This window comes from Sciurus carolinensis, chromosome 17 (assembly GCF_902686445.1).
Source record: "Sciurus carolinensis chromosome 17, mSciCar1.2, whole genome shotgun sequence".
NCBI lineage: Eukaryota > Metazoa > Chordata > Mammalia > Rodentia > Sciuridae > Sciurus > Sciurus carolinensis.
Window position 1 is genome coordinate 11,947,550 of NC_062229.1, and position 13,179 is coordinate 11,960,728.

The following is a 13,179-nucleotide window of genomic DNA, read 5'->3' on the forward strand; positions in this document are numbered from 1 at the left end:
TGGTTTTTAAAATAATAGTTTCCTTTAATCAAATTGTATGAATCTTAATTTCTTTAAAATTAGCTTTATGAATCTACATTGTGTACAACCATAGAAATGAAATTATGTATCACATTTGTGTACAATGAATCAAAATGCTGTCTGTAAAAAATTAAAAGCTAAATAAAAAATTAAAAAATAATAAGACTCAACAAGCATGAGAAATTATTTTATTGGAATGAGAGTTTAATATTCTAATTATTTGCTTTCTATAGTCCTTAGAAATTTTATACCTTCTTTATATCAACAAAATTATGAACATACTAATGTTTAAATATATTTTAGTTTAGAGTATCTGATATTTTTATATTGAATATATGATATTATTTGCATCCAATCAATGATCTTTCAGCATTGTATCTTTGTAAATCAACAAGTATTGCTTGTAATAAAGACTTACATAATTAATCCCATTTGCTTTAAATTTAACTTACTTATTCTTAATTGTATAAGTCAAGATATCAAAGAAATGTAAATATCAGTATTAATTATCTCTTTCCTGTTGAAGAAAATTGTCAGAAGTAGATGGATATAGATTTTGAGTATTATAGGAATTAGCAATTTTATTATTTGACCTGCTAGAAAAATGTGAATTGATAATTATAAAAAAGCCTTTATTTTTATTTGCTTATCCAATATAATTTAAAATGTAATTCATGATTGGAACATATAAGGCAGGTTTGAAATTCAACAATGATAAGATTCAAAAATATTTCAGGTTGCTAGCTTTTGTCCTAATGATTATTATTCACCCTTAAAAGGTTATGGGGCGCAACTTAAGAACAGACCAATCACCACTGAGAAGTCCAAATTTGAGAGTCCTTATTAAGCTGGACGGCTGACTGTCTCACAATGCCCCAAAAAATGGCTATTTGGAGAACAGCCCTGACCACAGGGTTGTAGGGGTTCCTATATCAAAAATCACGTTAATCATAAGTGTCTGTTGCTATGATTCAAAATTACAAACTAACATCATGAGATCATTGACAGTGGGGGAAGTGGGTCAAAATGACCCTTACCTAGGTAAAAACTAAAGAATGGTTACTTACATCCACACAATCACTCTTCACATGGTACATTGTTTAGGAGCATTAGGAATCAAAAGAGAGCAATGTTTCTTTACATAGGAATTATCATTCTTTATTGTTAAACATGTCACACTAAGTAACTGATGATGGGCACAGGGGCAGGGTGTTCCCATGGGAGAAACTTATTTCCTATATAACATGGAGTCTCAGAGAAAAGTGGAGTCTGTTTAGTTATTTCCCTTAGAGTCTGGCCTATAACATTCTCATGGAGCCAGATCTGTCAGCCCATCACATTCCCCACTGTTTTTTTTTTTTTTTTTACATAATCAAGTCATTGATTCATTAGTTAACATTTTTTCAGTCTTATCTTTAGATGGTAGTTGGGGTCTCTGAGGGCTCTCCATTTTTCTGTTGTTGTGACTCAGACATGATGAGTCTATGTTGTGAGTAAGGTCCCTCCCATTTTAGACCCCTGTTAGTCCTTTCTGGAACAGTTTGATGTAGACATAGTCTTCTGACTGAAATGGGTGTTGGAAATCAGTGGTCTCTTGGGGCTGGTTTTCTCATAAGTTGAACCTATTAGAGAGACTTAACAACAGGTTAGAACAGGAATAGGTTCTTGGTAAGGGTGGAGGGAAGGCTCTGAAGCATTGATATTATAATCTCTCAGAGGTCATTTGCCTCCAACTTTCTGGATCTGAACTGGCCCTTATTTTTGTGATTTAACCCAATTTACCTATCTATATTGACTGTCTTTTAAAAATTTTTATTATTACCCCTCTAATTTTAGGGACTTTTTACTGCTGTAAGGAAAAAGGGTGATGACTGTTCTTGCTGCTTCTAGCTGAGAGGGGGCAATGTGGGGTAGGACAAGCAGTGAAAATTCCTTTTTGGAAATTGGATCTTTCTAGGGGTAAAAGTCTTGTTTTATGAAAGAAACAAAAAACCATAAGTACTAAATAAATAGCATCTGGAACATGTCAATGAGTATCATGAAGAAGATAAAAATCAATAATCTCTTACTAGGAGGTGGAAGAGCTGAGATGTTGTTCACATAAAAGGCCTAACAAAGTCTAACAATGCTAGAGAGGATAAGACTTAATTGTAAATCTTAACACTGTTGGAGTTATCAGGAATGTAAACACAACATTTAGTTAAGTTACTCAATGTCATCTAATTTTTGTAAAATATATTTTTGTATGATCTTTTGTTTAGTAGAGATCCCCTTATATTTGTTACTCAGGGCTAGAGAATCATACCAGCAAACATGGATTAAATCTACATGTTCCAGAGGTTAGGATGATCTGTAGGCCTTAAACTGACTCAAAATATAAAACTCTAACAGTTTCTCTTGATAGTTATCAGGCATTTTTGTCTAAGAATATTTTTTGCTACCTCTAGTTTTACTGAAAATGTCTAGGAATGACTGTGTTTTAGTTTTAACTGTTTTTGCTAGATGTTTAAGAGCAAGCTGGTCAAATTTACTTTGTTCTTATCTGCTGTTAAGAGTCAGCTGAGTTTTCACAGAGGTCACTCTTGGGGAACTTGAGAGTAACTTCTTAGCTCCTTTAGTGCCATTCACCTGGTAGGGTCTCCTTGATGAGGCAGCTTCCTTTGGAAGCATTAGGGATGCCTCCCTTTCCCAAGGACCCTCCTCTGCAGCAGGTGTACTGATTGGCTTTTCATCCTCTAGTGGTCTCATTAGTCTCCTTGATCGGAAGGTCGTGAGGTCGTGTGACCCAGAGTTGCAAAGCTCCTTAGAGAAGTTCTACTGTTCCCTGGGTTCAGGCTGATTCTGAGGGCAAGAACCAAATATTGATTCTCTTGACCCCTTTATTTTAATCTCAATCTTTAATTTTTGTTTTAAGCATCCATCAAGTTTCACCAGTCATACAGTAAGAGTACTTGGCTTTAACTTTAATGTCTATGACTTTATAGTTATTTACCAACTTTTATTAAACTGGGGTCTATATTATATGCCCTATTGGTGATGGCTTATTATTACAAATTACTTAGATTGTTCTTGAAGCAGTACCTCTGTAAAATATTAATCAGTCAACAGTTATAGAGTTTACAAGGAAAATACAAACTGGAATTAACAAGAGTAAAAACATATTTAGTTGTGTAATAACTATCTTAAATTTTGGCTGAGCTATATATTAGAGCCCCTGTTTGAGATCACAGTAATTTTACAACAAAAAACCAATCTTTTGACTATAACTTTAAATGAACTGAAGTCTGGCTTATTTTGGAGCCACTGCAACATGTAGTAAGGTAGGAAGAAGAACCTTAACTCATGTAAGGCAGGGCTCTTTATAAATCTTAAGTAAAGCAGTCTAGTTCTGAAGCTGATCTTTATCTTTTTTAAAATATCATTTTATAAAGTTTACATATATTGTTTCCTAAGTCTATATAAATGTTAATTAACACAGTATGATATTATACCTAAAACACGAATCAAAGAAAGCTGAGAGAGCTTTTAACTTTCCTTTTGTGTAGTAAAGTGGCAAAATGTTTTCCTGTTTCATGATATTAACTTTTAAACATATAAGGCTCTTGTTATCTTTTAGAAATACATTTACATTTTTATCCCAGTGCAGAAGGTAACATAAGGTTCAGGTCCAGTTACAGAATACTAAATGATATAAATAAATCCCCAATAAAATTTCTTAATCTGATATGTTCAAAATTACCATTACAACTTTAGGTGGAGAACACCAGCTTGATAAAATGTTCTTTTAAACCTTTTAAAGACTTGTATACCTGGAAGATATGAATGCATTTAATATATAAAAAAGAGTAATAGAATCATAATTGCATTGATGTTTTTATACTAAACATGTTTAACTTTTAAAGAAAATTTAGACTTTGTAATGTAGCACAACACTCTAACAGTTGCTGTCTAACCAGAGTTGTACAAACCCCCAATTTTTAAGACTAGTTACTCTAGAGAATAAAATTTAGCAGAAACAATGTTAAGAGTAAATCAATATTTTAAGAATTATTGGTCATTTCAGCATATAGACTGAACTTTGGTTTATATCAGTACATTAATATTTGACCTTAGGAAAAATCTTGAATAGTTTTAACTGTTGTCTTACTTACATATACATGTAAACCTTTTAAAATTTACTCTTATTAACATTTTTAATCACTTAATTAGACACTCTTATTGTTTACTTAGATGTATTACAGCCTTATTTTATCACATAAAGACCTTTTTATCTAGAAACAATTTTACTAAATATAGTTTATATTTAAAACCTTGTAATGTTTTAGTCTGTTGATCCCCTTTTTTAAAATTTATATTTTGAAACAACCCTTATAAATTTCTGAATTTAGATAAATTACTCCATTTTAATCCAATGAAATACTTTGTTACTTATAGAACTATATTTAAATACAGTTGAAACTTTTGGACCCTTTATATAGAATAAAACCTGTTAAGACTTTTAGTAACCATGTTTTCAGTGATAACACAAAGTAAATTTAAATCCTTTTTTTTATTTACCAATTTATGAAAACACCAAAAATGTTTTAAGTATGTTACCCTGTGGAATTTAATGAGTTAAGAGTACTTGATGAAATATAACTCGATGTTATATTTAACAGTTAGCATTTTAACTCTCAAAACCAATAACATGTCTCTAACAAAACACATTCATGATCAATTCCATATATGTTAAATCTAATTTAGTTATTTTTTTAAAAGTCCAGATATCAGAGAATTGTATTGAGTCATATCAGTCATTTCTTTCCTGTTGAAGAAAAACCTAGAAACAATGGATATCAGATATTTTATAAAATTCACATTTTATTTATTTTTTTGACCACCTGGAAACAAAACTGTGTTAGTAACTTGAAAGCCATACTTTTGTTTACCCAATTTAAAAACCTTTTAAATCATGTAAATCAAAAGCATTTGGATCCATTTTTTAAAATTTTAATTTATGAGCTCATATGTCAATTTTGGTACCAAATATATATAGACATGACAATACACTGGTGTACATATACATAAAATAAACAGATGGACAAAGACTGGATAGCTTACTTTTTAAAACCCATTAGATTGAGAGTTAACCCTTGTAAACTGGTCTCTGAATGAAACAGAGCATTAAGAAAACTTTACAATTGGATAAAATAGATCTGATCAAAAATTAACATAGGCACACCAGACCAAAATTATGAAGTCAAAAAGATAGAATTTTAAAGTCTTTTGGGCTTCCATCCTGATGTGGTCCCTCTCATCAGAGATGAAAAGGAATTAAGAGAATATAGACAAAGGTTATGCCCTATCCCTCCCTGAAGGAGTTTCCCAAAGAGACAGCAATGGAACCTGCTTCCACTGGTCTCCTTGAGAAGCCACCTCAGGTTGGGGTTTTATTTTAAACCAGTTTTTCTGGTCTCTTGGATAGCAGCCATAAAAAATTTTAGCCTGGCATTTTGGTGGAAAAACTACAATAGTTGGAAGTTCCTATTGGCAACAGTTTATATTTTAATGTAAGCTTCAGTGAACATGGCTAAAAACATTTTTAACCATTTTTTACCCAAATTTGACTATAAAACATTTGATCATGATGTTCAGGTTGCCCAAAGACAATTTGGTGGTCCCCTGAGGGAGCCATCTGACCTCGAAAGTTGGTCATTCTCTCTCACAGAATTTAGAGAGAGACATTTCAGCGGGTTCCGGAGCCACTGGTTCTCTTCTGGAATTCCTGGAAATTAGTTAACATGCACTGGAGGGGAGTACATGACTGACGTGAGGGAGACTGACCCATGCTTACACTTAAAGGCAACAAAAAAACAGAAAAGGACATAAAAACACAGAACAGATAAAACACCAAAGACAGACAAGTGGCCACTCCAGATTTCAGACCAGAGGAACTGAACAACGTCTTGCCAGTCCTGGACTCAGAAAGTAATGCTGCGTCCAGCCTTCCTCAGAGTACGCAGATGCAGATCCACCAGAAACAGACTTACTGGTCCCCCAGGGGTGCAGAAAGAGGTGACTCTCTTGGAGAATTTAGTTCAGTCCTGGGGTGGGGCTCCACAGACCTTGCAGCCTGGGGCTGAGGAACTTCTCTCAGATGACTTCCCCTAGGAGCAACATTGTGACCTCTCCCATCCGCAGGAGTTTCCAGGTCAGTGGTGAGCGGTGATTGCTCACCAGGCAGCAAGGATCTCCCTGGGGCCTCCAAATGTTATGGGGCACAACTTAAGAACAGACCAATCACCACTGAGAAGTCCAAATTTGAGAGTCCTTATTAAGCTGGATGGCTGACTGTCTCACAATGCCCCAAAAAATGGCTAATGGAAGAACAGCCCCAACCACAGGATTGTAGGGGTTCTTATACTAAAAATCACATTAATCGTAAGTGTCTGTTGCTGTGATGTGAAATTACACATTAACATCATGAGATCATCAACAGAGGGGGAAGTGGGTCAAAATGACCCTTACCTAGGTAAAAACTAAAGAATGGTTACTTACATCCACACAATCACTCTTCACATGGTACATTGTTTAGGAGCAATAGGAATCAAAAGAGAGCAATGTTTCTTTACATAGGAATTATCATTCTTTATTGTTAAACATGACACACTAAGTAACTGATGATGGGTACAGAGGTGGGGTGTTCCCATGGGAGAAGCTTATTTCCTACATAACATGGAGTTTCAGAGCAAAATGGAGTCTGTTTAGTTATTTCCCTTAGAGTCTGACCTATAACATTCTCATGGAACCAGATCTGTCAGCCCATCACAAAAATCATCTTTAATAAGTAAAATATTAATTCATTAAAAAGCTCAAGTTAGAGCATCTTTTATTAACTTCAGAATTTTTCTCACTTCACTTTGGTTATAGATAATCTATTTGAGAGAATGACAGGAAGCGCTGGTGAGAACAGTGGATCACAGCTTGTTAACAGAGATGCCTGGTGCAACACTTAGCTGAGATTAGTCTGTAAAAATATTTGTTTTATTTATTTTTTCCAGCGAGTTGTTACTCAGGGAAGTAGAAGACTGCAGCCAAGATTTCAATTTCCTTTTCCTCTTGTGCTGTAGAATTAAGAAGTATCAGCCTTCAAGCTGCTCAGCAGAGCAGGGCAGAGGGGCTAGAAACAAGTCTGACAAGACCGTGTGGTTCTGCCATGTTTTTCCGAATCCTTACAGTCCGCACCATGGTGTCTCCAATCCACATGCCATTTCTCCTCTCATCTTGGGGGCCTGACCTTGAAAGGCTCTGCCTGGGCAGGAACCAGCATTGCTCTCTAGGAGCCCGTGGCACTCTGTGAGTTTTCCCAGCTGCTGTTTTTATCTTCTCCTCCTGGGATCAGAAACCATGCCATTTCTGCAGACCGAAAACCGTGGCTGGCACACACACATTCAAACCACAGGACTTGCCAATTAATCTCCCCTTCCTAAGTTAGAGACCTTCCCTAAATTCCTGACTAGGATCTTTTTCCCCAGGATTCCAAACCTTCACACCCTTCTCAGCCAAGCTAGGTTTCACTCTCAAGCTAAGTCACACAGTCAACTTCTGCAGCAATCCAGCAGATAGGGACTTTGAGATGCAGGCAGACAAGGCAGGCAGACTCACCCGTGGAGTCTGTACAATTTAAAGTGACCAAGTCTGCTATCACTTTCAAGAATTGTAGAAGCTGCATTCTCTCCACTGAATTTCCACTCTATGTTATTGAGTACTGTTGAACAGATTTCTCTTCTTATTCTTTCTCTGTACAGAGCAAATTCCCCAGACTTAAAGTCACACTATGAAATTCCTTTCTCCTTCTCTTCATTCACACATGCGTGCTTCCCACAAGAAAGGGCTGACACACGCCTTTAATTTACTTTTTCTGGAATCTTCTTGAATAGTCCCTGTGCAGGTGTCAAATCTCATGTCTCATCACAGGTCCTGCATAGGTGAAGGAAAGGGTTCCTGTCGCAGGGATGGACCAGCTGTAAATTAATCACTAAGAAACTTATTTAATAGAAAAACCACAGGAGACAATTATCTTTTGAATCAGGGTGTGTGACAAATTGAACCATGCTAAGATCTGGCTTTAACAAGCAATGGAGCCCACACTTGGCTTATTTATAGTGATACAGATCAAAGGGGGACCAGTAGGAGATTCTTGCTTCAGAAATAGGATGGAGTGGAGTTAAGGAAGCCAGTTCCTCTAGCGGTTCATCCCAGCAGGATCTACAAATTCAGCAGTGAGCCACTACACAGACACCACATACTCCAGGCAATCTGGAACTGTCTTTTAACAACTGCCAATTCCTGGGAGCCAGATTTCCATGTCTGAGCTCACTAAGCCTGGTTTTAATTGCTGGCCCTGGATGGCTTCCTGCACAACCTGATGTTTTAACATCCTTCTTGATATTCCTTTTGCTATTACAGCTGTATCTTTGAAAGTTAACATGATAGCTCTGTCACCCATGGATTCTGCCCTAGGTGTCCATGCCCTACGCATCTCTATTTCTGTCTTCAGCACAGACTACTCTCCAAAGCTCCAGGTTCCACTGAGATGTACAGCCACCATCTCAGTTTGCTTATTGTAATATTCAGTGTATAATTTTAACCATTTTTTATTGAGATGGGATCTCATCATATTTCCCAAGCTGCTTTGAAACTCTCAGGTTCAAGCAATCCTCCTGTTCTGCCTACTGAGTAGCTGGGATTATAGGTGTGCACCAGCATGCCTGGCTGTTAACCAATATATTTTGTGTGTGCAGTTCTGTGAAATTATGCATACTCACTCCATTTTACAACCATCTATCTTCCAGACTTTTCATCATCCAAATTAAAACTCTGCACCTATTGAAAGTAACCCTTCTTTCACTTTCCCCCAGCCTCTTGTGACTCCTGTTCCACTTTCTATCTCTATAAATTTGAGTATTTCAAGTACTTCATAGGAATAGAATCATATAGTATTTTTGTCTACTTGATTATCTTAATTTTGACATTTCAAACCTATCCCAAAAAGGGATGCAATAAAAAGCTCACGAAGAGAGTTTGTAGAGGTAATCACTAACAAAATAATTACACACAGAGTTATTGAAATAAAATGGTGCTCAGTGTTGTGTTGGGTGGACACAGAATCCATGGACAGCATTGGGCATTTCATTGAGAGCCACACATGTCCGTGAGATTTATGGGTTCTATATGTGAGAAGAGTGGGTTAATGGGTAGGTGTTAACTTCTTGATTTTCTAACTCCACTTTCTTTAAGCAGGAACTTTATTACTCTGTGTACAACTAATCAAAATTTTTCTCCCATCCCTGCAGACCAGTATGTTTGACCTCCAAGATCATAGCACCATTGGGGTGTTCTTGACTTGCATGTTCCAAGATTAAATCTGACTGTTTAATCTTCCCTAAGATATTGCTTTATTAAAACATATTTTTCTTAATATATGTATTTTTTCAATGTTGGTGGACCCTTATTTTATTCTTTTATTTATATGAGGTGCTGAGAATTGAATCTATTGCCTCAAACATGATAGGCAGGCACTCTACCACTGAGCCACAACCCCAGCCCCAGATATTGCTTTTCTATCATAGCCATATCTTGAAAACTAATGCCAACAACTCTGTCACCAGTGGAAGTTTTTTGCAGTGCTGGTTCTCAACTGAGCTTAGTTTACCCCAAATGTCTGAGCCCTTCTCTCTTCAATTTTTGTCTCCATCATAGAATTCTCTCACAAGATTCAGACTCCATGGGAATATCAATCTTATATCATCTCCGTTTGTTTTATTATGATTAAATATATGTAACAAATTTATAGTTTTATCTTTTATGATTTTAATCAGGGCAGAGATTTTTGAGTATGACTTCAAAAGCATTGGTAGCAACAGCAGAAGTGGATTATATGAAGATAAAAAGTTTGTAATCTTTGAAGGAAATACTCCAAACAGTAAAGAGAAAACTACAGAATAGGATAAAATATTTTCAAATTTTATATCCAAGGAGGGTTAATACACTAAATACATGAAGAAGTTAAAAAATAGTAGGAAATAGTAAGAAAACAATAGTAAGAAAACAGATCATCTGATTAAAAACTGGGAAAAGCCCTGCATTAACATTTCTCAAAAGAAGATCTACAGATGCCCAGCAGGTCCAAAAAGGATTGGTCAACATCACTACTTATTAGCATCAAGACCGCATGAGCTACCATGTTCCTCCATTTTTTCACAATGACTGTTATAAAAAAGAAGAAAGGTGAGTGTAGGCAAGGTGTTGTAGTAAAGGGTGCAAGGGCTCATGGGGTGTACATTAGTGTAGCCCTGAGAGTGTCAGTGAGTATGGTATGGAAATCAATATGGAGACTCATTCAAAAAGTAAAAATAGAACTTCACATGATCCTACAATCCAATGACTAGGTATGTATCCAGAGGAAATGAGACCTGCATGTGTAAAGATACCTGTCCTCCCTTGTTTATTGCAGCACCATTCAGAGCAGTCAATACTTGGAGGCAACCTAAGTGAACATCAGTGGATGAATAAAGAAAATGAAGTGTACAGACACGTGGAATGCTATCCAGGCATGACAAAGGAAACCCTGTCATTGATTACAACACATATGAACCTGGAGGATGTGAGATTAAGTGAAATAAGCCAGGCACAGAAAATCAATACCATGTGATTTCACACATATGTGCAATCTAAAAATGTTGATCTCACAGAAGTAAAGAGCAGATAGGTGGTTCATCATCTGGGATGATTGAGGGAGGTGTTGGGGAAATGTTGGTCAAATGAGAATGTTCCATTTAATGAGGTTGAGGTCATTCAAGAAATATAAATTATAGTCTGTTGACTGTAATTAGTGATGATAAATTGTATTTTGGAAAGACCAAGTGGATGTTAGTGTTCTCTCCACAATAATAAGTATTTGAGATAATACAGAGATAATTGGTGAGATCTCACCATTCTACAGAATATATGTGTTTCAAAACATGTTGCACATGATAAATACACACAATTTTATCTGCCAGTTTTTAAAAATGAATTTGAAAAATAAAAAAATAGGAAAAAATTGAAAGAAAGGACTTTTCTTCTCTTACATTGTGGACACCAAAAGATCATGAAATATCAAAGATTCTTCAAGAGGGACACATCAAAGAGAGATGCTCCTGGGATGTGTTCCTTGCAGAACTCAATTTTTTCTTATGAGAGACCTTAGGACAAAGGAAAAAGTATTTCTCCTTAGAGGAACTAAATTCATCTCCCACTATCAATGCCTACATAGACACAAAATTAACTAAAAATTTTCCATAATGCTATGTCCCTCCTACCTCAAGGAAGCTGCAATATTTGTAGAATGGAAAGAAGAGAAGACAATTTGTATAATAAGCACCTCTGAGAATTCAACACTTGAGATGCTAGAAACTTTAAATAGGCTCTGGTGAACCTCATCTGTATTTTTCTGACCTAGCCTCCAGGTACACAAGTGGACTTCCCGTGGAGAGATTCTGGAGAAGAGAAAGCTTCTGTGTCAGTCATCAGAGAGAGTCAGTGTGCCCCTGTGAAGCTGGTGGAGCAAGGAGGGAAAGAGGAAAGAACATGGGTACTATCTTTGCTCTAGAGTAATAATACTGGGAAGCTCACTTATTTCTTCAGTCTGTGAAGGGGGATCCCTGTTCTTTGAAGAAACACAGTGCCCACTGAGAACAGCATTACCAGGTCTTGTTCTAACTCCTTCTCTCACACTTTGGAAGCTAGAGCTTCTCTCCAATAAGAGTTATTTCCTGGAGAGTCTCCAACTCTTCCCCACTGTTCCTATAAGCTGTTGGCTACTGTCACATTTCCTACATGCAATGGTTTATTCAATAAGCACACTCCAAAAGTTTGTTACACATAAGATATTGTAAATTGTGTTCCAAGTTTCATTTTATTTTTCTATTATGTACCCTAACTACTTTTAATGGCAATTTTGACTTACAGATAGTTCTTATTAGTTCTATATTTTTTCAGGAATCATCTCACCTTAATGTCCCCAAGGGCATCTACCCATACTGTAATTACATCTTTTTAAAATTTTTATTGGGGAAGAAAATTATACATAATACTAGGATTTATTTTTACATTCCCACACATGCAGAAAACATAATTTGATGTTCAATTCCTCCCTTCCTCTATCCTCCTCCATCCCACTCATCCCCTTCATCTACCCTAGTGTACTCACTTCTCTTTTCATGAGATCTTTTCCCAACTTTTCTCTCTGGCTTCCACATATGAGAGAAAACATATGACCTTTGGGTTGCTTACCATGATGCTCTCCCATATATCCATACTCCTGCAAATGACATTATTATTTCTGATGTTGAACACTCACTTGAGTTGCCTTTCTAATACTACCAGTCCCTTAAAATATTCAGGGGAGTGTCAAATGATTGAAGTTGGAGCAGACTCCCTTGGCATTTTCAAGAATTTAATAGTAATATTCTAGTGCTTTCATGTAACATCTCCCATTGGCTGTGGTTTGAAAACAGCCCTTTTCATTGCTTTGGAAATTGTCCTTGCTTTCCTTGGTTACCCACATCTTCTAGTCATTGCACTTCACCATGGTAACTGCTGTTAAAGTTTCTCGAGTACAGCTCTCTGTGGTGATTATGGTTATTGTTTTATCTCCACTGACCTATTTTTGTGATCAATTACATTTACAAACACTGTTACATTAAACTGGTGTTGATTTCCAGAGCTGGCATGAATTGTCAATAATGTATTGTTCTGTTTTATTTTGTGGTAATGCTGGAGATTGAACCCAGGGCTTTGAGCATGCTTGCACCCCTCTGCCATCCCACTGAACCATTTTCCCAATAATTAAAATAGATAGAAATGCATCCTGTTTAATTTTGCTACTCTGTTTTTTAAATTTATGATCAGAAATGTGAAGTTAGAAAAGTCCTTTGAGATGAGGCTGAGAGCTCAGTCCTGTGGTTATTGAACTTCCAACATTTGTATTGGTGCAACCTTGGAGTCCTTGGAAAGGCAAATGGTGAGAAAAGCTGTCACAATTTCAGGGTCACAAATGAGTATAAATTTATCAGGTTAACAGGGGCATCAGGAAGAACACAGGAGGGTCTGCTGTGGACCTTACCCTTCCCCCTA